Source organism: Panthera onca, chromosome F1, assembly GCF_046562875.1.
Source record: "Panthera onca isolate mPanOnc1 chromosome F1, mPanOnc1 haplotype 2, whole genome shotgun sequence".
NCBI lineage: Eukaryota > Metazoa > Chordata > Mammalia > Carnivora > Felidae > Panthera > Panthera onca.
The window spans coordinates 41,775,865-41,799,543 of NC_138355.1; the positions used below are offsets into that span (position 1 = coordinate 41,775,865).

Here is a 23,679-nt window from a genome sequence, read left to right on the forward strand (position 1 = left end):
AGTGTTAGACTTGGTATCATTTCCAATGCTACCGAAAGAAAATAGACCTTGAAAATCTTAAATTAAAATATATTATGAAAGTGAAAAGCAGAGTCATCTTTTAAGAAAAAGATACTGTCTCACATAAAAATGAAATAAATTTGCATTCATTTAGAAAATTTAAAGTAAATCAATAACACATAAATTACGGGAAACTGAGCAGCTGGTTTTCAAAAAAAGATAATCTACACTCTCCTTTATTTTGGTATTAAACAACCTAACCCAAAACGCTACCTGGAAACGGAGGTCTATGCAAAGCGTACTGATTGTCCTATCTTACCTGCATTCCTACAAATGTACCTGATCAACTTAAATGACATTTAAATAACTGACTGGTAACAGAATATACTCACTCCTCAGTGACAGGAAAGAGGGACCTCATTCTCATTATTCTCCCATTACCTCTGCTGCACGATACAAGTTTCATTCCTATTTTCTTATCCAATTACATCTTGCTCAGTTCCTCACTAAAATTTATAGCAAACTTTGCAAAGCTTTTGACCTGTATCATCTTATTAAACTTTTATGAAAAATCAATGGAGCTCCATCATATCATGGGGCTGTTCCTCACACAGCTGTCAGTGGTGAGTGGAGAAGTCTCTTTATCCCCAAATCTGATGAGAGAGATTGGAGCTACAAGTTCTCATTTTATAAGCTAAGGTGCCATAAATAGGAGATTCTTATATTTTTCCAAAATATGGCATTTTAAGAATTGCAACCATTTGAAAACAAGCCTGGAAGGAACACAAAAGAGTGAGTTTTTAATCATTTATCTTTTTTTGTTGTTGTTTTCATTGGCTTTGCCCCAGAATGATGCATCAGTCCCTGGACCACAGAGAGCCCGGGAGGCAACAGGACTAAGCAGCTGAACAGCTTGAGAGACAAGAGACAAGAAGAGATAGAAGCTATCCAGGTGCAGTGACATGCCCTGCTTAGGAGTTCAGGTACTCATGTCCCTAACGTCCTCAGCCACCACCTCCTACACGGGGCATGATAACCATGTTATCATGATACACGGTTTTGAAGAAATGCCAGATTGTCTTTCCTCACGTTGCCAACCGGCAATGCAATCTGTCCTCTGCTGACTCTGCAAACGGCACCACATTAGATTCCAGATTTTTTTTTTTTTTTTGGTAAAGTTTATTTATTTATTTTGTGAGAGACAGAGACAGCATGAGCGTGGGAGGGGCAGAGAGAGAGGGAGAGAGAGAATCCAAAGCACTTGCAGTGCAAAGCTCAATGCAGGGCTCGACCTCACGAACTGTGAGATCGTGACCTGACCCGAAATCCAGAGTTGGACGCTTAACCCACGGAGACACCCAGACGCCCTGGTTCCAGAAATGTTTAAATGAAAAACTCAAGTCCAGTTCAGGAACTGAGTCAGAACTGGTGTCAGAGATCTCCTCATCCCACTCTGACTCACTGTATAGAAATCACCATGCACAGTGCTTTTTTCCTGCCCTCTCCCCTGAGCCCTGGGCCTGTATATCCAGTCACCTACAGACACCTCCATCTGGCTGCCCTATGGGTCCTCAAACTCAGTTTGCCCAAACTTGACCTTACCATCCTCTTGCTCTACAGCTATCTCGGTGATGTGTACCACTAGTCACCCAGTCACTCAGTCCAAAAACCCGAGATTCAGCCTAGAATCCTCTTACCTCTTAAATTCATCACTTCTCCCCCATCTGCACCCCTCAACTCCCAGCTCCATCTTTACAGCCAACACAGGAGCCCACAAAATCTCTCTTCTGGACCATCACAAATAGCTTCCTAACTGTTCTCTCAGCCTTCCATCTTGGCCATAGGAATTCATGGTAAACTCTGACATCATAATGATCTACTCCCACTCCCCTTAAAAAAAACTCTGACCACATGGTCCTCTCCACTAAAGTCCTTCTGGGTCACCATGAGTCACCTTCAGAATAAGGCCCAGCTACTCTATATGACAGGACTCTAACCTTCTCTTCAGTCATGGCCTTATTCAGCTGCCATTTTTTGAGCACTCTGTATATGCAAGGCCATGGGTTTTGTTTATTTTCCAAATAAATGCTGGTCAAACATGGATTCACAGACCTCTTACAAAAATGTCTCCCTCAAGAATTCTGGTACCTGGTGACTTGAGTTTGGTTTCTGTTATATTTGAAAATATAACAAATGACAAGAGACTCTGAAACTCACACACCATCCTTCTTTTGCCAATGGTTTCTCTCTCCCCTTTGATTTTAAGAGTGGCCACAACCTTTCTGAGGAGGAAACAGCTGCACTGAAAAGAATGCCTAAAGTCCACCAACAGGTAGTCATTAAACTAAATGATCTAAAGTTGGCTGAAGGCAAAATCTCTGAAGAATTCAGAGTTAATATGATGCGAGAGATACTAAGTAATGGGCCCATTCCTACCTCAGGAGTGGTGCTTAGGAGCATGTATTAATGGCATACAGACTTAGGTTCAAGTCCCCCTCTGCCACTTACTGAGTATGAAGCCTTGCTACATACTTAATCTCAGTGAGCTTAGCCTCCTTACCTGTAAATGGTGATACTCATCAGAGTACGTGACTCCCAGAGGTCACTGGAAAGACTACATGAGAACTTGACATGGAATCCAGCATAGAGTAAGAGCTCAGTAAATGCTAATTATCACTTTTTTTTTTTTGGTAAATGCTAATTATTATCAGCACATGACCTAAAAAGACTTCCTGCCAGTTATCATGATTCTCTGTACACAATGATATTCCTTTTTTCTCAATGATCTACTTCCTAGATTAATTTTCTCCACCTACTCTGTCACATGTAAGACAATTCTGCTCAGTTTAACCAGAGCCAAACGGAAGTTAAGATGCATTTCAAAATAATCCAAGATTCTTCTTTCTCTAAACACTCCTGAAGTCTAGCTATTCCCCAGGATTTTGTCCTAGCCCTTCTTAGTCTCTTTGAGGAAACTCATCTATTTCTATAGCACAGTGAGCCTTGTTGACTGTCAAGTTCGTTTTCTTTTTTTTTTTTTTTTTTATAATGTTTATTTTTGAGAGAGACAGAGCAACGGAGTGACAGAGCATGAGCAGGAGAAGGGCAGAGAGAGAGGGAGACACAGAATCCAAAGCAGGCTCCAGGCTCTGAGCTGTCAGCACAGAGCCCGACGCGGGGCTCAAACTCACGGACTGTGAGATCGTGACCTGAGCTGAACTCGGACACTTAATCGACTGAGCCACCCAGGCGCCCCTGTCATGTTCGTTTTCTAACAGAATGCCAGTTCTCATTCAAGTACCCATCCCTCCCTCCTGTGCTTCTAGAGCGACAGCTCCACGCCAAGCTCCATGCGTGGGCCCAAACTCTTCAAGTGAATGGACTGCAGAGTTCTGGGGAAGGCTTCTGTGCCTTCTCCTTTTAAGAGAGACACTTCCAGTATGTTCTGTCTTTTTTTTTTGGACATCGTTGGATGTGCCCATGAATGAGGCCTGGAGCTGATGGAGCCATGGGCCATGAGTCAGGGGAGAAGACTATGAGGAAGGAGGCAGAGTTTGGAGTATGCCTGAGAAATAAGACTGGAGCCTGTCACCACATGAGCCTGATCACCACCCTTCCTCTGGGCTTTTCCATTTTTCCAAGTTAATAAAGCTCCTTTGATTTTTGAGTCACTTTGAGTTGGATTTCTGAGTTACTTGCAGCCCAAAGTATTTCAATTGATGCATGTGACTTCAATTACTACCTATAAGTTGATAAGCTCAAACTGATATCTTTAACAAGAAACTTCTTCCTAAGTTTAGACCCATATTTCTGGATACTTCATGCTATACCACCAACATTTCAAAGATAAATTGAACTCACAATCTTCTCGCAAACACCAGCTCCTCCTCCTATATTCTCTATCTCAGTTGACTAACACCACTGTCAATCCAAACAACCTATCCAGAATCCTGAGGCCATCCTTGTCCCCACCCTTCTCTTCTAGTAGATTTTTGCCCTATTCCTACTTTGGCCAGTGGGTCACCATATCCTGTTGCTTGTACCTTCCAGACCTCCATAATGTATACCTCTTCCCTCCCTGTTGTCACTGTCTTAATTCATACTTTTGTCCTTTATTCCCTGGACTAACACCAAAGAGTGGTTAATTTCCCTGCCCTAGATTGTTACCATCCAATCCAGAGTTATCACAATAACAAATACTGAGCATTTATTGAGCATGTGTGCTAGGAACTATTAAAGCACTTTACATGTATTAATTCATTTAATCCTTATGACAACCTTTTGAGTCAGAGTTACTCCCGGACAGGAAAACTGAGGCATTCAAAGGGATGAGGAAAGGATTAAAACCCACATAGTGTAGTCCTTAACTGTCAAACTGCCCCTTTCTAATCATGTCACATGATCACCTAAAACCCTTTAGAAACTATGCATTTTGCCTCAACAGCCTTCGCAGTCCAACCCCTGCCATGCTGACTGAACCCCTTTCTCCCTCCTCTCCCATATGCACTGTGGTTAGTTCCTTAAATTGTCCTCTTACCTTTATAGCATTTTATAAGCTGTTGCCTCCACCGCTTTCATTCCATATTGTGCACATTCAGATGACTAACTCCTATTCATACCCTACGACTCAGCCAAGTTTCACTTTCTCCCCGACTTTTCCAGATATTAAAAACCAGCCCTTCCTTGCTCATCTTGCTTTTCACACTATAATGTGAATGTTTGTTGCCTCCCCTATTAAACACTAAGTTTCCTACAGTGTGACTTACTCCACCACGTCCCTAGTGAATAGCACTTAGTAGGTCTAATGAACATTTGTAGACTGAATGAATTTGTTATATTTGTAGCTGTTCAAGGACAAAGAGTGCCCAATGTTATCAGCAAGAATAGGAGAATTGACCATCCTTAAGAATTGACCTCTGAATACTAAAATTATGTTACGGCTTCTAACGCATTAGTAACTTACTAAAAGTCTGTTGAAACTGTGAGTACTGAACCAACTAAATCTTATAACAATCTTCATCACAAGCATTTGAAAAAAGGGAATGTATAATAATAAAAGAAATAGTAGACTCCTGGCTCCATGCAAAAGTTATTAGAAGTCAAGATTTTCTCAAGAAAAGAGTCAACAAACATCTTGGCAGTGAATCAGGAAAGTCAAATTTAGTTAAAATGATATTATCATAGAAAAGAATTGATCCAGTAGGCTAGTCTTCTAAAACTATTCAGCTCATCTTGATGTACCCACTGAAGGGAATATAATTTTTCTCTGACTTTAACCTTGATTACCATGGGGAAAAGTCTTAAATGGGATGTTCTTCCAGTGATAGATCAAACATGTGTGCTGATGCGTCACACAACATGAACACGATTCTCCAAGGATTTAAGTGTTTAGTCATTCTATGGCCAACAGAATATCATGCCCTATTTTTATGAAGCTATGTTTATAAATATGGCTGATTGTGAAGTACTTGCTTGGAGACTGAATTTTTACTGCCTTTTAATCAATTAGCCATATAACACAGAACTAAAACAATTCATGAAAATTTTTGTTAAGACACACACACACAAAAAAAAAAAAAAAAAAAGAGAGGAGCATAGGTAGGCAGTATTGTTCAGTATTCTAAATATAAAAAGTTCCAAGCTGCAGATAGTGAGGAAACCTTGGTACAATAAGGACACGTGAAAAAAGACGATGTATTTGTAAAGATAAGATGAAAGAAATTTGAGAAAGTAACCAAATCATACAATGTCAGAACTAGAAGACCCCTTACAGATCTTAAGATTTTGATTACTATGTTCCCAAGGCCCAGTAAAATCAACGATAAAGTACGATAATATTACAACTAAAAGCTTCCCAATCCTATAGAATCTTGTATTTAGATTTGGATGTTTTCATCCAAATCAGATAAGTAAGTGTTGTATTTTTAATTCTTTACAAAGTCACGAAGTCTTTGGTATTTTTTTTTTTTTTAAATTACATCTGGATATACTCCCTTGACTTTTTATTACATGTTTACTGTTATCACATCATATATCAGGTATGTTATAGGGAAACCTAGTGTCAGATTAATCCAATCTTCCCAACTTTAATCTTGTGCTCTTTTATAAATCAGAGTGCAATGTGTTGAAAGATTTCTCCATCCATTACTATAATGCAAAATTATTCCTCTTAGTGTAATAATTAAGGCAGAAGCTACAAATAAATATTGCAAATGTTACAAAATCCAAATAAGTAACAATAAGCCATAATAAGTGACAATCTTCAACCAGAATGTTCATTTTTGTCAGCTTTTCAGTGAGAGCTATCACTTTTATTCCCCAAATACTTGAGTGACATTTGATGTTCAGGATACCTATGGCTTGCTGATAGGCGTAAATGAACAGGGGAAAATTGGAAACTCGACGGCATTTAAGGTTTTTGTTTAATAACAAGGACTTTTTCGAAAGTCAATAAAATTTAAAACAATACAACATTCATAAAAATGGTTTTATGACATTCAAAAATGTTGGAAAGGATAGTGTATTTTAGTAGGAATAAGAAGAAAATGAAAATAAGATGTCCTTTTTGTTGCGACAGAATTAGGAAATAAGGTCACCAGATTTATGGAGGAAAAAAATAGACTTCTTAGTACGTGAGTCTAAACTTTGTATCTAAATTTGAATTTTTTAAAAAAGTATACCACGCTATCTAATAAATACAAGTGAATACAATATAGGTCTGGCTTTGGAGAAACAATGTTTTAATTGATATGATTATAGGGGCACTGGGAAGTTTCTGGGTGCCTCCAGAAAGATCTCTCTCACCAAGTTACCTGAAACCTAAAATTCCAGAGTCTTATTCTTTAGCTCAGAATTTTATCTTATTTTAAAATACAAATAGCCTTAGGAAAGGACGACGATTAAGCAAACTGTTGTTTATACCAGAGTGTGAACTAGTTTATCCAAACACTAGAAGTGCTGATAAGGGGGGGAGGGGGATGGTAAAGAATCGGGATATGTAGGAGGTAGAAGGAAGCAAAAACAAGGAGGATGATATGAGCTAAGCTTCAGCTAATTCAGTATTTGGCTGAAGCTAAAGAGATCTCCAAATTTTTACCAATTTAGTCAAGATGAAGTGCTAGAACTTCTTCAAATAACTAGGCAGGTTCTAGGTGTTGTTGACCTCAGGCTTTATACCCAAAGGCCTGGAAGGTAATAAACTTGGCATCCATCTTCTCTGTTCCATGGACTCCCTGACCAGGTTTGTTTTGCAAAGGTCACTTAATTAGTACTCTGGTAACAGTTATAAGTTAACATTACCTTCTCCTGGATAATGATAGCATTTGGCATGTGCTAAGTAAAACAGGAATTAACAGAATTCCAATGGCTTACTTAAATGATAAATAATGAGCCATTTTAAGGAAAAGATCTCCTGGGGTGTGCGGAAAAACCTGCCGCTGGAGGCGAGCTCCCGGATGTGGAACTCTGCACAGGCATAAACAGGAAACGAAGCCACTTGCCTTTGCGCGGACAGGCAGGCCTGGAATGGCCTGTTGAACGTGGGCATAGCGCTTGACCCTTGGCGAAGCTGAAGCGCCTGTTTTGTTAGTTCATTTTCACGTCTGTAGGATCCATATTTTTCAAAATCCTATCCAGTCCCTCCCAGACATCTACGAGAAATACCATTACATACCCAGAGCCAAGAAAATTATCTTCATAATCCAAATTATAGAGGCCCAGATGACGTTTTTCATTGTTTTCATGCTGCCTTCTTGACATAGCATTTAACGAAACTGTTATCCCTGAGAAGTTTCAAACTCTTCAAGCTCTCTAGGGAGGGCCTTTATGTGTCTTGTGTATTTGCGTCATCATGTATGTGAAATATACTGCTCCACAGTAACTTTTTTAAAAAGTTTTTTTTTATGTTTATTTATTTTTGACAGAGAGAGAGAGAGAGAGACAGAGCATGAGCGGGGGAGGGGCAGAGAGAGAGAGGGAGACACAGAATCTGAAGCAGGCTCCAGGCTCTGAGCTGTCAGCACAGAGCCCGACAGGGGGCTCGAACTCACAGACTGCAAGATCGTGACCTGAGCCGATGTCCGACGCTCAACCGACTGAGCCACCCAGGCGCCCCACATTAACTTTTTTATGGGCAGTATTTTGTTTCCACTTAGACATGGGAACAAAAACTTTGAGTTTCATGGGGTAGTGTAAAGGAGGTCTACAACCCTGTAAAAATGTAGATCAAAACCTGTTCCTTATCAAATTTATTGAAATGATCCGATTTACCAGGACAATTTTGAAGATGAAAGTGTTGCCGTACAGCAGGGATGAACCCATCTTTCTTGTGTTTATAATGGCCCCATATCAACCCTTCTCTGAGGATGTTACAGGCCATCAGTAAAATTCTGTTCTGTGTCATGGCATATGACATCGTTGGATACCCATCTTGCTCTTCATTTCTGAAGGAAATAGGCCAACAAGTCATATTTTCTTAACCACTTGAGTTTAATCATTTATGAGCTCACCCATCTTTGAAAATACATCAGAACACTTGACGCATGGTAATTTAGAGATGACACAACAAATGATGTTTAATTATTTTCTAAATGTATAAAGTTGAACCCAAACATGATATAAAATTGTGGTAAAAATGATCTACTTCTATAAAACTAATGATGTAAATTAATCATGGAGCTTCCCCTCGTGAAGGTCTTTTCTGTTGTTGCTGTACTTTGAGTTTTAAGGCAAATTAATAAACAGTGTTTTTTTTAGCATTTGCTCATTTTTTTAGGTATGCTATGACAGAAATTGGTAGTGATTACCAAACCTAAATGCGGGGACACTTTTTCTAGATTCTTCTTTCACAAGAAATAAACTGGACGTGCTTCACATTAGTACTGTTATTAACGGCAACACAACAAATCGTTAACAACGAGCGCAGTGTGTCAGGAATTTGTAAAGGGGATGCCATAAAGAGGTCACAGGAAGAAGACAGAAAAACGTAGGTTTATCACTCATGTATATTAATCCCCAATAAGACAGGACCTGATATCACAGCATCTCAGAGGAAGAAAACAAAACCATTCACTGCGTCAACATCCCCACTGAGGAGCCAACAAGGCTCAGAGGCCCTGTCTGCAGAGGCAGATAGCAGGCACCCGTCCGTCCGCCCATGACACACACCCACCAGAGAAGAGGGTCTGCTTTGTGTTTATTGGGTCTGGGGCCGAGGCTGCAACAGATCAATAAAACAGACGTGGGGGCAAGTCACTGAAAATGTCTGAAATTGCACGACTAATTTGACAATATTCAATTTCCTATCATACTCTCCGGCTTCACTTTCCACTAGATGCAGACAGCACAAGCAACAGGCGTTTATAAAAGGCTGGTCTTCGCTGAGGACAGAGCCGAGCACCTCTGCAGTGACACAATATAAACTTCACTACATGAAATCCTGGAAGTTGATGTAAACAGCTTTTAATAGCGGTGAACATTTGTTCGCTTTGTTTAGACCATCTGGATGTTCCATTGTGTTCGGTTCAACACTGACTGCCGCCGGGTGACAGTTGATATATGTTAAGTACAAGCAAAGTGCCTCGGCCCACTCTGGGGACCTGAAAGAGAACTTTTGAGTGTTTTGTGGAATATTCTGTCAGATCGCAGCCGGGTCGCCTGCATCCTTAATGGCTTCATGCCAAAGTCCTCCGGCTTTTTTTATCAAAGGAGAGTTTTGCTTTTACTGTTTGAAAGGTTAGGAAAACTATGCCAAAGTTCTTCCAGGCAGCTTGGAGACCACAGGCTGACAGGAATGATTTTCAATATGGAGGAGAGAATAAAGAGCACCGCGATCCTAAGAGAACGCAGGCTTTGCTTGTTTAATATGCAATATGTCTGACAAACAAGCCATTAAAACACCACCAAAGAAAAGCTCCCCAATAAACAGAGCGGCTGGTGTTCTGAAAAGGGGAGATTACCGCTTAAAAGCATATTCTCCTCCACTGTGTGATATGCAACTGTGCGGTCCGTGTATTACCTTCTCAGACGAAGCGGCCTCCTCCCGCCCATCCTGATGTTGCAGGAAGGTGAAATAGTCTGGAGCGAGAAACACCACTATGAAAAGAGAGAGCTAAACAAGTCAACATGACTACGTTGTGTAAAATTTACACAAGCACAGTTGGTGCCCTGCAGAGCAAAGAAAGGGCTTAGAAATCTGCCGTGGCTCACTTACCAGCCAGTTTGGCTTTATTGGAACATCTGTGAGATGCTAAATTTGCACTTCTGGAGCCCAGAGCTCCCACGGCTGTCACCGCCGCCTGGGTGAAACCAGAGGGTGCCGGGGCAATGGAGCTGGGGGTGCTAGTGATAAAAACTCTGCTTCGTCTTTGTTGTTGTTTTTACTGCGTCCGTTTGAAACTGGTTTAATGAGTGGAATTTCACTTCACTGCAGATGACATAGAAACGAGATAATGTATCTGTAATGACTTGATCTCTGATTGTTCGTGTTGGAAACGTAACGATGCCCTCTCATGTTGGAGTACTGCCAAATCTCGAGGAACAGTAGAAATGAGGGGCAGAAACTTTATGCATAAGTGAAATGTATATGATTTATATAACCCTGGACACACGATCTAGATAACATGTGGTTCCAGCAAGTGCCACAGAGGTTGCACTTTCCTTCTTTATCTTGGGTGGTGTGTTATAGGTAGGGAAAAGCCTGCAGGAAAAGAAGAGGTGCTGGGCGCGAGATAGATTAATCTGTAAAATGGGGATACAATACATCATTATAGGACAATTAAAGGACAAAATGCATGCAAAGTTACTTACCACAATGTAATGTGTTTCAACACATGGTGGTTGGAAAATTATCATTAAAATACCTATTCTGGGGCACCTGGGTGGCTCAGTCGGTTAAGTGTCTGACTTCGACTCAGGTCTTGATCTTGGGTTCCTGAGTTCGAGCCCCAAGTCAGGCCCTTTGCTGAAGAGCTGGTACCAACTCACAGGAGCCTGCTTCGGATTCTGTCTGTCTGTCTGTCTGTCTCTCTCTCTGCCCCTCCCCCACTTATACTCTGTCTGTCTCTCAAAAATAAATAAACACTGGAAAAATTTTAAAAATATTTATTCTGAAAAGTTGATTACGTGAGGTTGTTATATTTGCAAATAAGAACCCACAACAGTGTTGTTAAAAATACATTAATAAATGGCTAAATATGTTCTTTTTTGGACAGACATCGCTATGTTCTATTGAACAATTTGTACCAAACATTCTAAGTTCCACTTATGGATTAATTATGCACCAAGAACAAGATAAACCTTCCAATAGCTTCTAAAAATTGCCTCTACCTCCTAATTCTTTTCATGATTACCAATTAAACAAAGGAACCCTATTCCATAGTTCAAAAGAAAAGATGCCAGAGAAATGTCTTACTTCCGTTAAATGAAGTGTATACTTGCATAATTGTGTACAGTGAAAGTAACTCTAAGAAAAAATCTTCAAGTAGTCACTGAATGAAGGAAAGACTTAAAGGTTCCCATTTACATAATTCCACAACACAACAACCTCAGCTTTCAGCAAACATCGAACATGATTACCCAGCAAATGACACTGTTTCTACTGAAACAATATCCAACAGCAGCAATGAAAACCGACCAAATAGGCAGAATTTTCTGAAACAAGGAGGCCCCTTTTCATCAGAACTTAACTGACTTTCAAAGAATGGTGAGTCAGATATTGACTAAATAATTATTATTTGTTATTATTATTTTTTAATCCATGGTTTTTATTTCCCATTGTGTCTTGCGTTACAGGTTTATAGATTTCAAAGTGCTTTCGTGCTCATTATCTCATTAAAAATGATCTTTGTTTATATCCTTCTGAAATAAAATGCAACTTTAAGCATATTTAAAGAATGACTACAGGGGCTCCTGGGTGGCTTAGTTAGTTGAGCATCAGACCCTTGATTTCAGCTCACGTCATGATTCCAGGGTGATGGGATTGAGCTCCGTGTCAGGCTCTGTGCCGAGCATGTAGCCTGCTTAAAAGTCTCTCTCTCCCTCTCTCTGCCCCTTCCCCACTTGTGTGCACTCCCTCTCTCTAAAATAAAATAAATTAAAAACATTTTTTTCGAAAGAATAACTACAGATGAATTATCAGAATCCTATTTGATTTTCCATTCACTTCTATCTCTCAAATTAAATCACATTCAAAACAATATATGTTATACAAAGAGACTGAGCCAGTGATTTCTGTGGCAAATTGTATCATCCAAAGATGACCGACCGTATCTCTCATTCCACAAGCACTTTTGACACTCGGACCCTGATGCTCCCTTCAAGGGAACCAAAGCAAACTGCTGGAACCTAAGCAGACCTTCATGACTGGTCATGACCAAGAGCACGGCAGAAGTGATGCTATGTGATTTCTAAGGCCAGAATTGTTAAATGCAATGTACTTCTGCCTTATTCTGTCAGGACACTTGCTCCTGGAACCCAGCTACCATGCTGGAAGGTAATCTAAACAGGCTATGGGGAAGCCCACGTGGAGAAGCCCATGCAGTCCCAGTTGAGTTCCTAGATGACAGCTAGTACCAACTCACAAAACATCTGAGCGAGCCATCTTGAAAGCAGATCCTCTAACTCTCTGGCCAGTTGCCCCAAATGCTGAACCAACTCCACCCAAGTTGAAAATCTGTGGACAAAATAATTTCTTTGTTTCAGACCACTAAGTTTGGGGGTGGTTTATCATGCAGATAAACAGATATATGTTCTAATATTAGAATTCCAAGATTCTTCAAAGTTATTCTATGCTTATTATTTACAATATTTTGCTTAAATGCTTGGTAGAATACAGTTACTATTTGTGGGACTTGTTAGAAATAGCGGATTAATTTTTAGTATTAACAAACTGTATTGAAGCTCTTATCTGAACTTCATATTTCCCTCCATCTATAAAATACAAGGAATAGCTTAGGGTTTATTATTCTTCCCAGAATTCTTAGGGTTTATTTATTCTTCCCAGAATCTATCCATAACAGAGGCTGTAAAATACCAACCTAGCTTCCAATAATTAGAGCATATAAATATTATTATATTAGTTGAGCCAACTGAGCCAAAGGTTTATGGAAAAAAAATATAAAACATTTTCCTGAGATATAAGACTTCATTGTTGACCAAATGAAAAAAATATAAACAGCAAAGCACTTTGTAAACCCTGAAACATTCTACTAATAGAAGTTGAGATTTAAAAGGAAAAAAAAAACCCACATCATTTCAAATTCTAACAGTTAGCTCCAGTTAGATATACATGATCAGAACATTTTAAATAATACATTTATAAATTCATTAATCCTTTTTAAAATTCCAGACTAATGAAAAATAGTGCATTTTTAAACAGCTACTTTGGCAGCAGGGGATTGGATTAGATGACCTCTTAAAGTTCTTTTCAGGGCCTATGAATCTGAGACATACAAGCTGCCTTGCTATATATAGACACCAGATCACAGAGTATTTTAAGTCTAATTTCAATGACTTAAATTCTGTGCATTATAACAAAAATGAAAAACTCCACGTCAATGCCTAGAATTGATGAAATAATAATTAAATCAAGCTTCATAACAAATAGCTTTAATGTGAAGATCATTCGTTTCTAAAAAACATGCATATCATTTGCCTCCGTTTTATAAATCATCACTGAGTATTTTTAATTTTTAAAAGGTAACAATCTTATAATAGCTTCAAGAGAAATCACGATTATAAATTAATAAAAGGTAGTCTTCAAGAGAGCCTATTCCTAAATAATCATATTTCATACAGGTCCCCAAAACAAATAGTAAAATATTTCTTAAAATCATGCTGAAGATATCTTACTGAGGGGATTTTTAAAGTGTTAAATAGAATCATATTAATATTCATGACTTCATCTGCATAAGCAGTGGAAGAGCCTTATTTGATTCCTCGATTTTCTGTATAAATATGTGTTTAAGTATTTGCTACCTCGGAAACAAAAACAGCAACTCATTAGATACTGAAAAAATTAAAGCAAAACATAAAAAGCAAATTTTGATCAAATGTAGTGGTAGGAGGGAGCCAATAATTCCAAAGCATCTGTACGATAACATGGAATGTCACCTAGTTTTTTAAAAAGTGAAGATGCTAATTCTGCTGATGAAGATATTGTTTTTCCCCTCTTGTGCCCTATTCATTATGCAAGGCTGCAGAATATGAAGTGTAGACGTGTGATCCGGGCGATCTAATGATCTCCCACACCTGCTCATCTGGTACAATTTTAATTAACACTCCAAGGAGGTTTGTCAAGAGTAATCAAAAACATTGTCGCTTATAAAGCTGTGGCAAGAAATCAATAGTTTTCATCAGAAAAGGTAAGGTCTGGCATAACTGAACCATTTAATTGCTTCATTCCAATAAACAAAAACTGCACATTTTAATGACTTGATCCGGCAGATCAATATCTAACCACATATTGCATTAAACAGCAACATGTGGTGGGATATTCACAGTCATTTTCATTCCGAAAGCAGCGTTCCTCTGTTTTATTCCATCCCCAGTGGCAATAGGTTGCTGCGCCTACGCGGTGCTATGATTTATATCAAATGAGTGACCTCTAGGGCCATAAGACTAGAACGGGTGACTAGTTCTCAATGGTAAGCTACTGGCACTTGACAAAGTGCCTGAAGCAGAATGAATTTACTTCTCTTTTCCTCAATCATCAACAGGCTCTGCCCTGACCCCCGTTCTGACTCCTATAACAAGATCTCCTGTCGCTGCCTGAAAAATTTACTGTCGCGTCTAGTTCTCATTGAGCTCGAGTGAGTACTTCTGTCACCTTCAGTGAACTGAGTCTGCAGGAGATTTAACTAAACACCAGTCCTAGTTTAAAAACTAAATAAGGGAGTTTCCTCTAAAGCAGGGGGCATTCAAAGGCATCTGTTTCCAGGTGGCATAATTTTCTAAAAAGTTACATCTTTTCTTGTGCTACATTTCATTCAGAGCAACATTTGGGCCCCCCAAAACTCATTTATTTGTGTGGGGCTGTGAATGTGAAGCTCTCGTCAAAACTACAGACCTTACCAGCTATCTGTTTATCACTGGTTGCCTTTAGAAGACTATGCCCACACGGCATTGAAGTCATTTTGAAGGCTACTCGAAAATAGAAATTCTTAACTGTTGAAAAATATTGTATGTGATACCCATAAACTGAATACCCTCATGTTCCGCTGCAATAAATACCCAGGTATGCAGGTGGAAATAAAGACATCAGATTAAACATTTTGAGCACTAATGCACTGGGCATCCTTCTTCATAGAGATATTTTAAAATACATCGTCAATAGACTTTTAAAAATATATTATCACGGGCTTTCCACAATGACTTCAAAATACCCAGGTATTAAAAAGTATCAGCATATTATAACCCTCACTAGTAAAATATATACATAAAGCATAAACCCACATTTATGTAACGGACATGAGTTTAATCATCACCTTAAAATAATTAAGCAACCCAAACGAACATTCACAACCCCCCGTGTCAACAGCAAGGCAATTAAAAGACTGACGTTTGATGGTTTATTCCATCTCGCTAAAGCCTTACGCAAAATTTCCACTCCCTCTTTAATTTTCAATTCTTCCACCCTCCCTGCTTCACAGCTCCTGGCTATTGGCTTTTACAATCTGTCCCTAGGGAGTGAGGAGTTATTACCCCTGTCGATGGAAGAGAAAGGGATGTTATTCCCCTGTCACCCTCTTCGGCTCCGGCAGATTCTGAGCACTGATGTATAGCCTTCATTGGAGAAAGGCGGCCAAGACGTTGTTAGTCCTCGCGCCTGTCAGATCCATCTACCTGTGCCACTGGCATTACTTACTGGAGTCAGAGTGACACTTGGTGTCCCTAGAGGCGACCGAAAAACTCGAGGAGCAAACGCTGCACTTGCCGTTCTGCTACGATGGAGTAAATACCCAGACAGGCGTCCAAGACTCGTAGCAGAGACGACGCTATACCTTTGCACCTTTGGTATAATGGCAAATGCAAAAGTTTCCTGGCAAAACTCTTCTGAATTGTGCCAAGTTAATTTTGGGGGTGCTGAGTCTAAAAGACATATTGTGATGACTCATGAAAAAGCTGAGGGAAGCTCATCTAGAATGTTTGGGAGATGCTGCACCACTTGCTCACACTGTTTCTAATCATTTGATTCTTCTCGTTATTGTGATCTTATCATTACATCACGTCAGTTAAAAAACTGGAAGTCTTTCCTTAATTCATAATTTTCAGACCTACATTTCTGTCTCCATCTTTCTCATATCCAATATATGAATAACTCCATTAATTGCCAAAAATCATTATTTAAAACATGATTTTTATTTATTAAAAAATTTGTTTTGTTTATTTATTTATTTTGTGAGAGAGAGAGAGAGAGACAGAGAATGCAAGCAGGGGAGAGACAGAAAGAAAGAGAGGGAATCCTAAGCCACGCGGAGCTCAAACTCACGAACCATGAGATCGGGACCTGAGCTGAAACCAAGAGCCAACACTTAACCGACTGAGCCACCCAGGTGCCCCATAAAAAAAAAATTTCTTTAGGGGCGCCTGGGTGGCTCAGTCGGTTAAGCCTCCGACTTCGGCTCAGGTCATGATCTCGCGGTTCGTGAGTTCAAGCCCTGCATCAGGTTCTGTGCTGACAGCTCGGAGCCTGGAACCTGCTTCAGATTCTGTGTCTCCCTCTCTCTCTGGCCCTTCCCCTCTCTCCCTCCCTCTCTCTCTCTCTCTCAAAAATAAATAAACATTAAGAAAATTTAAGGAAAAAGAATTTTAAAAAAATTTCTTTAAGTAAGCTCTATCCCCAACTTGGCTCGAACTCAGGACCCTGAGATCAACAGTCACATACTCTACTGACTGAGCCAGCCAGGCACCCTAAAACATGATTTAAAAATTTTTTATTATCAAAAAAACCATTTTACATGGCTAAAAAATACATATTAATTTCTAGAATTGCACCATGAGTTGCCCAACCTAAGAAATGTCTAATCAGGCTCCAGGCCATGACACTTTTCTTACAAAGGTACATAGAACCTTTCACTCTTTTTGTCTTTGGTTTGCACCTCACATCTGTCCTTCTCCCTACCTGTCTTTAACCTAAGGTGGCAATCAAGAGAGTTCAGTAAAAAATCTCCACATGTGGAACCTGTCCTGACCTGCCCCAGGAGTTAGGAGGCCCACATCCTGACGAGGTCAATGTCAGAGTGACTATGGCCTGGTGCGGTGGACCCTAAGATCCTTTGATCACAAGTGGAAAAAACTTTTGAGCCTAAACCCTCAACTTAAGTATATTTATTCACCTATAGATTATGCACAACTATGGGTCCCAAATCCTCACCCAAAATCCTCAGAACCAAATGTGACTCTGAACTGTTGCGATCTTGGCAAGGTAACAAAGTACACACACCATACGTTATGCAACGCTCCCGATGGAGGGTCTAGGGCACACCCCGCAAGAGAGCACATCAAGACTTCAGCAGAGAATGTCTGATTTTTCAGATGACTCACACTCATTGTGCTAAATAAAAGCTATAAATAGCCACATATCAATTCAGGTCGGTTCAGGCTGAGTCACCAAATGAATTACAAAATAACTTCTGGATTTCAGAGCTTTTAGGACATCATAAGCATGGAGAAGGGCTTGTAAATCTTTACTACTATGTTAGGTATGGTATAAGACATATGCAAAAAAAAAAATAGATAAAAAGGGATGAGATAAAAATAGAAAGGAAACCCACATTTTCCTCTTGTATGCCCAGAGTTGCACACACTTCATTTTGGAGACCAGGAGATGTTCGCAGACTCACTGTTCCTGAGTGAGGCTACAAAGGTATGTGCACAGTTGAAAACTACCCCACGCGGAAGGAGCTAAGCGTCAGGACATGGGGCCACAGAATCAGTTCCCAGTTCTTCTTCCTCTGCCAAAACTTTGCATTGTCTACAGCTAAATGCCAATGCCCCGGCCAGCCTTTCCAGGCCTCTGACTCCTGAAGGATACACAGTGCCTTTGTTGGTAGACTTACCTATTATCCAGAAGAAAGAAAGGTCATAGCTTGCAAAGAAGTATGGTGGATCGAAGAAAACAATTGCTTTGCTGAATGCATTTGTTTGTTAGCGTTGGGGGAACCCATTAACATGGTTTAAATTTTGTGTTTGTGAAAACTCTTCCTAGTGACGAGGATTCACACCAATTTTATCTCACTGGAACCGACCCAGTCTGCCCATTTCTGGTAGTAATATTTTAGTACGAGTCAATAATCTATTTCCCAGAGTGACCTCTGTTACCCCCAAAGGGCCAGGTGAATTGAGGAGCAAAAAAGGCTGAAGCACACGGATAAAACGTATGTTGTGTGCTAGAAATCCTCAGCGAAGTAAGTTTAAAATTGTAACATAAAGCACTTTCCGCAGAGAGCTACCATTCATCATAAGTGGCTCTTCCCTCAGTCTGATGGTCAAGTCCTAGTTCGCTCTTATTCACAGTTTCTTTTCATGAAAAGAAGAAGGAGGCCAAATGGATGATTAGTGATGTCAGGGAACACCTAGCCTACTCCTAAGTGTGATAATTTCCTTTCCTCTAAATTTTCCCTCTGGCTTATATTTATTGTGCTTCCACTTAGGCCATAAGAACAGAGCTTTTCCCATTCATGACTGATTTGCCAGGGACAGTATTAAAAACTCAAGCAGAGAGTAGAGCCTACCCCTGGCCAGTCACCCCTTACCCCTTATCCCTCCAGTTCCCACCCCATGTAGGGCTCTGTGCCAGATGGGACAAAAGAAGAATTTTTGTTGATTACTGCAGAAAGTTTTAGAAGTTCACCCCAGCTGTGTTCTTATTCATAAGTACCTCAGTTTGACCCTTGCAAGTACCAATTAAGGTAGTGATATTACCAAAGTTGTTTTAACTCTAGTCAATATTGCATGCCCGGGGGAATTCTATTTGCATATAATTTGTGGTTACTTAATGTCAGCATTTATAAAAATGTCCTGAGCCTCTTTTTCTTTTCAACAAAGAAAGGCTTTTTACACCCAGAATTTTGAGATTCCCTGGAGGCCTGATCAATCTCAGGCCCAACTACAAAACTGCCCGAAACACAAACTGTCCTAAATAGCAATGAATATGGAGATCTAAATTCTCCCAACAAAATTTCTCCTAGGAAACAGTGAGATCGACTGATAACCATCTTTGCCTCCATTGTGAAATATATTCCTTAGCTTATATTCTTGTCTCTCATTCGTGTCATGGATTCAGCAAAAAAATTCCTCATAGCGTAGGGGACCCTGGGTGGCTGAGTCAGTTAAGTGCCTGACTTCGGCTCAGGTTGAATGATCTTGTAGTTCATGAGTTCGAGCCTTGCGTCAGGCTCTGTGCTGAAAGCTCAGATCCTGGAGCCTGCTTCGGATTCCGTGTCTCCCTCTCTCTTTGACCCTAACCCTGCTCTCACTCTTTCGTTCTCTCAAAATGAATAAATGTTAAAAAAATTTTTTTTTTTTAATTTCTCACAGTGTAAAGACAATGTCTGATTTAAACTGGATGGCCCAGGAGAATCAGAGTTACCGGGCCTCTTTAACATGTCAGATGAATTCCAGCCACATTTCCAGGGAGTAATTCAGTCCCTTTCCCTAACAAATCGATATACAAAAAACTGATAAGTCATCTCAGTCACGGGGGTGCCTTGAGTTCTAGAGCAGCACTGTCCAACAGAAATATATAATCTGCATACATCATTTTATATTTTCTTATAGCCACATTTAAAAAAAAGTTAAAAAGAAACAGATGAAATTTTACCAATGTATTTTATTTAATCCAAAATAGTACTCCAACATGGGATTTCTATTAAAATTTTTTTCAAGAAGTATTTTACGATTTTTTTGTGCTAGGCCTTGAAAAATCTATTGTGTGTTTTACACTCACAGCCTAGCTTGATTTTGAACTATAAACGTTCAGCAGAAATAATGAATATGTATTCAGGTTTCACAAAATTTAGAGTTGAAAATGTAGATTCACATACTCAAGTTGTTCTGAACCATACTTGAAAGTTTTCCAATAACACATTCAAGTTACCAGATTTTAAGTTTAACTTTAATTTTAATTAATTAAAACTTAAAAATTCAGTATTCTAGTCACAACAGCTACTTTAAATTTTTTTTTTCTTTTTAATGTTTATTTATTTGTGTGTGTGTGTGAGAGAGAGAGAGAGAGAGAGAGAGAGAGGGAGAGGAGCAGAGAGAGGAGACACAGACTCTGAAGCAGGCTCCAGGCTCTGAGCTGTCAGCACAGAGCCCGAAGGGAGACTTGAACTCACAAACCGGGAGATGGTGACTTGAGCCAAAGTCGGAGGCTTAACCAACTGAGCCACCAGACTCCCCACAACAGCTATTTTTTTAAGCACTGAATGACCCCATGTGGTAGCGGGTTCTGAACTGAACATGGCAGTTCCAGGGGACTATGGGATAGACTGGCAGGCTAGTGACATCAATCCTCTCCTTCACCTTAGGGCTCTTCGAGCCTAGCATCCAATCCAGGTTTGCTCATGTCCTCCACTCTCTGAAAGAAACTCCCAGCGATCATGTTTACTGTGGGGATATTTATGGGGAGTACTTCCAAATGGGCCACACAACATCCCCTTAGCAGTATCTGCCTCAGGCAGGGTTTGAGCAGGAAGCAGAACCACAATGAGTATTATCGATGGAGGGATTTCTTATAGGACATAAACATTACACAGCTGGGGTGAGCAGTGAAAGATTGAGGAAGTGTCACTAACCAGCCTTCCTGATGCACTGGCATTGGTGAACAGTCGGGGCTCACGGGGCACTCTAGAAAGCCAGACACCTCTAGGGGCTAGAGTCAGGAGTAAAGGGGAATCGGTGGAGAATCCCAGAAGACCACTGCCGCTGCACCTGTGGTGGGCCTGGGCCTGCTCTTGTCTTCACAGCCGGCCGGAGGACATAAGAGCTAGATGTGGAGGGGAGGACAGGCACGAGCTGGAACCTGCTGGCAGCTCCTGCTGCCCCTCACTGCGTCCAGCTCTGCCAACCTGAGCATAAAAGCCGTTGGTTCATTTTCACCTTGTAACATGCACCACTTTCTTTCAGCCAGTTCTCCCCAGAGCCATATAGGGAAGGGGACTCTGGGAATCCAAGGTCCAGCTTAGCCAAGATGACACAGCACAAAATCATCACAGACACCATGAGGTTTTTCTCTGCTCTCAAGACAAAGTATTTTTCTTCTTTTTTTTTTTTTTATGTTTTTATTTTATTTTTGAGACAGAGAGAGGCAGAGCATGAGCAGGGGAGGGGCAGAGCGAGAGGGAGACACAGAATCCGAAGCAGGCTCCAGGCTCTGTGCTGTCAGCACAGAGCCTGACGCGGGGCTTGAACCCACAGACCGTGAGATCATGACCTGAGCCGAAGCCGGACGCTTAACCGACTGAGCCACCCAGGGGCCCCTAAAGTATTTTTCTTCTAAGGAAATAGTTTGCTTTTATCCCATGCACACCACAAATCACTTAAGTGATCACTTTTCTCTCTCTGACTGCTAGGAAGCTCCGAGCTAGATTTGCAAACTACTTCTCACAAGTGTGTGGGTGTCATGACACACGCATTTTGCATGCTGATCTCCCAGCTTTATTTTATTTTCCTAGTTGTGCCCTCTTTCGTTTGTTTCATACTGTGATGTGTATTTGTGTAAGCTGTCCTAAATGATTTTTGATGGGGAAAGTATATAAATAAATGGACGGGTGGATAGGTATAGACAGACGGACAGATGAATGCGTAGACCTGACCGCAGCCGATCTTGTCTTAACTCTCCTCTTCTCTCACTGCTCCAGCTAGACTGACCTTGTCCCTTGAACTCACTGACCTCCTCCCACTTCATGACTGCTGGAGCTCCCTCTCCTGCAAGCATGACTGATTCCTTTGGTTACTTCAGGCCTGCTGTGCCTAAAAATGGAGCCCCTCCCCCCTCTCCCCTGCATGGGTTCCTCTCTGTTGTATTATGCTGATTCCTTCCCACCTCTTAAGCAATCTGAATGACACCTTCAATTATTGCCTACTTGTTTATTTATCTCTCCCACCTGTAAAGGATGGAAACTCCCTGAGGGCAGGAACCTTGCCTGTCTTGTTTACTGCTGCCTCCCCAGAACTAGCACAATCTTGGTTCTCAATACCTATGCGATGAACAAATTAATGAATGAATAAGCAACTGGTCAATTAATACATAGATATGCACTTTTTATTTTAAAATAACCTATAATGTGATGTTCCATCTCAAATAACTTACCGCTAATAATTTTTTTAAAAGGAGTTTTTTAAAAAGGGGAGGGTGGGTATTGAGAGGCGGGGGGAGGACCATGTTCAGTCTATCTTACTTTTTTACAATCTGATCTTTAAGTAGTCTCTACACCCAATGTGGGGCTTGAATGCACAACGCCCAGGTTGAGAGTCACACGCTTTACTGACTGAGTCAGCCAGGTGCCCCAAGTCTATTTTACTGTTTAAAATAGTTTAGGCAAATAGTTTTCCATACCTACTCTCACCAGAAGGAGAGTTGTCAGGGTTTTTGTGAACATGTATGTTTATACATGTATTCCATTCTTCTACTGAGTGTGAAGAATACTGTGTTTATTAGGGGGTTATTCTAGTGCTACGGTTCCTAACCTGTACTGTAGGCCAATTCCATCTCCATCCAATTTTTTTAACAGAGAAATCAAAAGAGGAGTATGAAGAACCTGGAAATACCTCACAAATAATGTTTGCCATTCACATCAATCCTTTTTTTTTTTTAATGTTTATTTGTGTGAGAGAGAGAGAGAGAGAGAATGAGTGGGGAAGGGGCAGAGAGAAAGGGGGTACAGAGGATCCAAAGCAGGCTCCGCACTGACAGCACAGAGCCGGGTGTGGGGCTCGAACTCACGAACTGTGAGATCATGACCTGAGCCAAAGCCAGACACCTTAGCGATTGAGCCACCCAGGCGCCCCAATCCTTTTTTTTTTTAAAGGAAATTTTAATATTCCTTTTCTTTATTGGAATGATAGAAGTCAAGGTCTCTGAAAGTTTCCAGCAATTATCCCAAGAAGGTTAGTGCCTGTTTTTAATTGTATCTAACTTTCACATTAGATGCTGCCCTGACAGCCATGTGTATGCCACAAAATAAACAATCTGAAATATTTGTATTAAGATCATCAAGTTTAAAAAAGTCACTTAAAAATGTATCTATAAAAGCATTTGGGGCACCATGGTGGCTCAGTCTGTAGAGTATCTAACAGTCAATTTCGGCTCAGGTCATGAGGCCAGGGTCATGAGACAGTCCCACATTGGGCTCTGCACTGATCATGGAGCCTGCTTAAGATTCTCTCTCGTCCTCTCCCTGTGCCTCCCCCAGCTCATGCACACACACTCTCTCCAAATAAAAAAATAAAAATAAAAGTATTTAAAAATTGTATGATTTCACTCATATGAGATTCCTAGAAGAGTCAAATTAAAGAGACAGAAAGAAGAATGGTGGTTGTCAGGGGCTGGGGGGAAGAGAGAATAGAAGTTAATGTTTAATGGGTACAGAGCTTCAGTTTGCGATGATGAAAAGTTCTGGAGATGGATGGCAGTGATGACTGCATAACAATGTGAATGTACGTAATGCCACTGAACTC

The 23,679-nt window shown here is 40.4% G+C and overlaps 1 protein-coding gene and 1 long non-coding RNA gene across 2 annotated transcripts in view; both read right to left on the minus strand.

The window, feature by feature from the left end:
• The window catches only part of LOC132686331 (uncharacterized), an 83,871-nt gene that overhangs the window by 17,924 nt on the left and 42,268 nt on the right, over positions 1–23,679 (minus strand). The gene's annotated exons all lie outside the window — the stretch shown is intronic.
• LOC145713352 (uncharacterized) lies at positions 7,935–18,380 on the minus strand. Its single transcript, XR_014136439.1, has 2 exons — positions 17,372–18,380; positions 7,935–12,670 (listed from the first exon to the last, which is right to left on the minus strand). It is a non-coding gene; the product is annotated as an uncharacterized LOC145713352 (long non-coding RNA).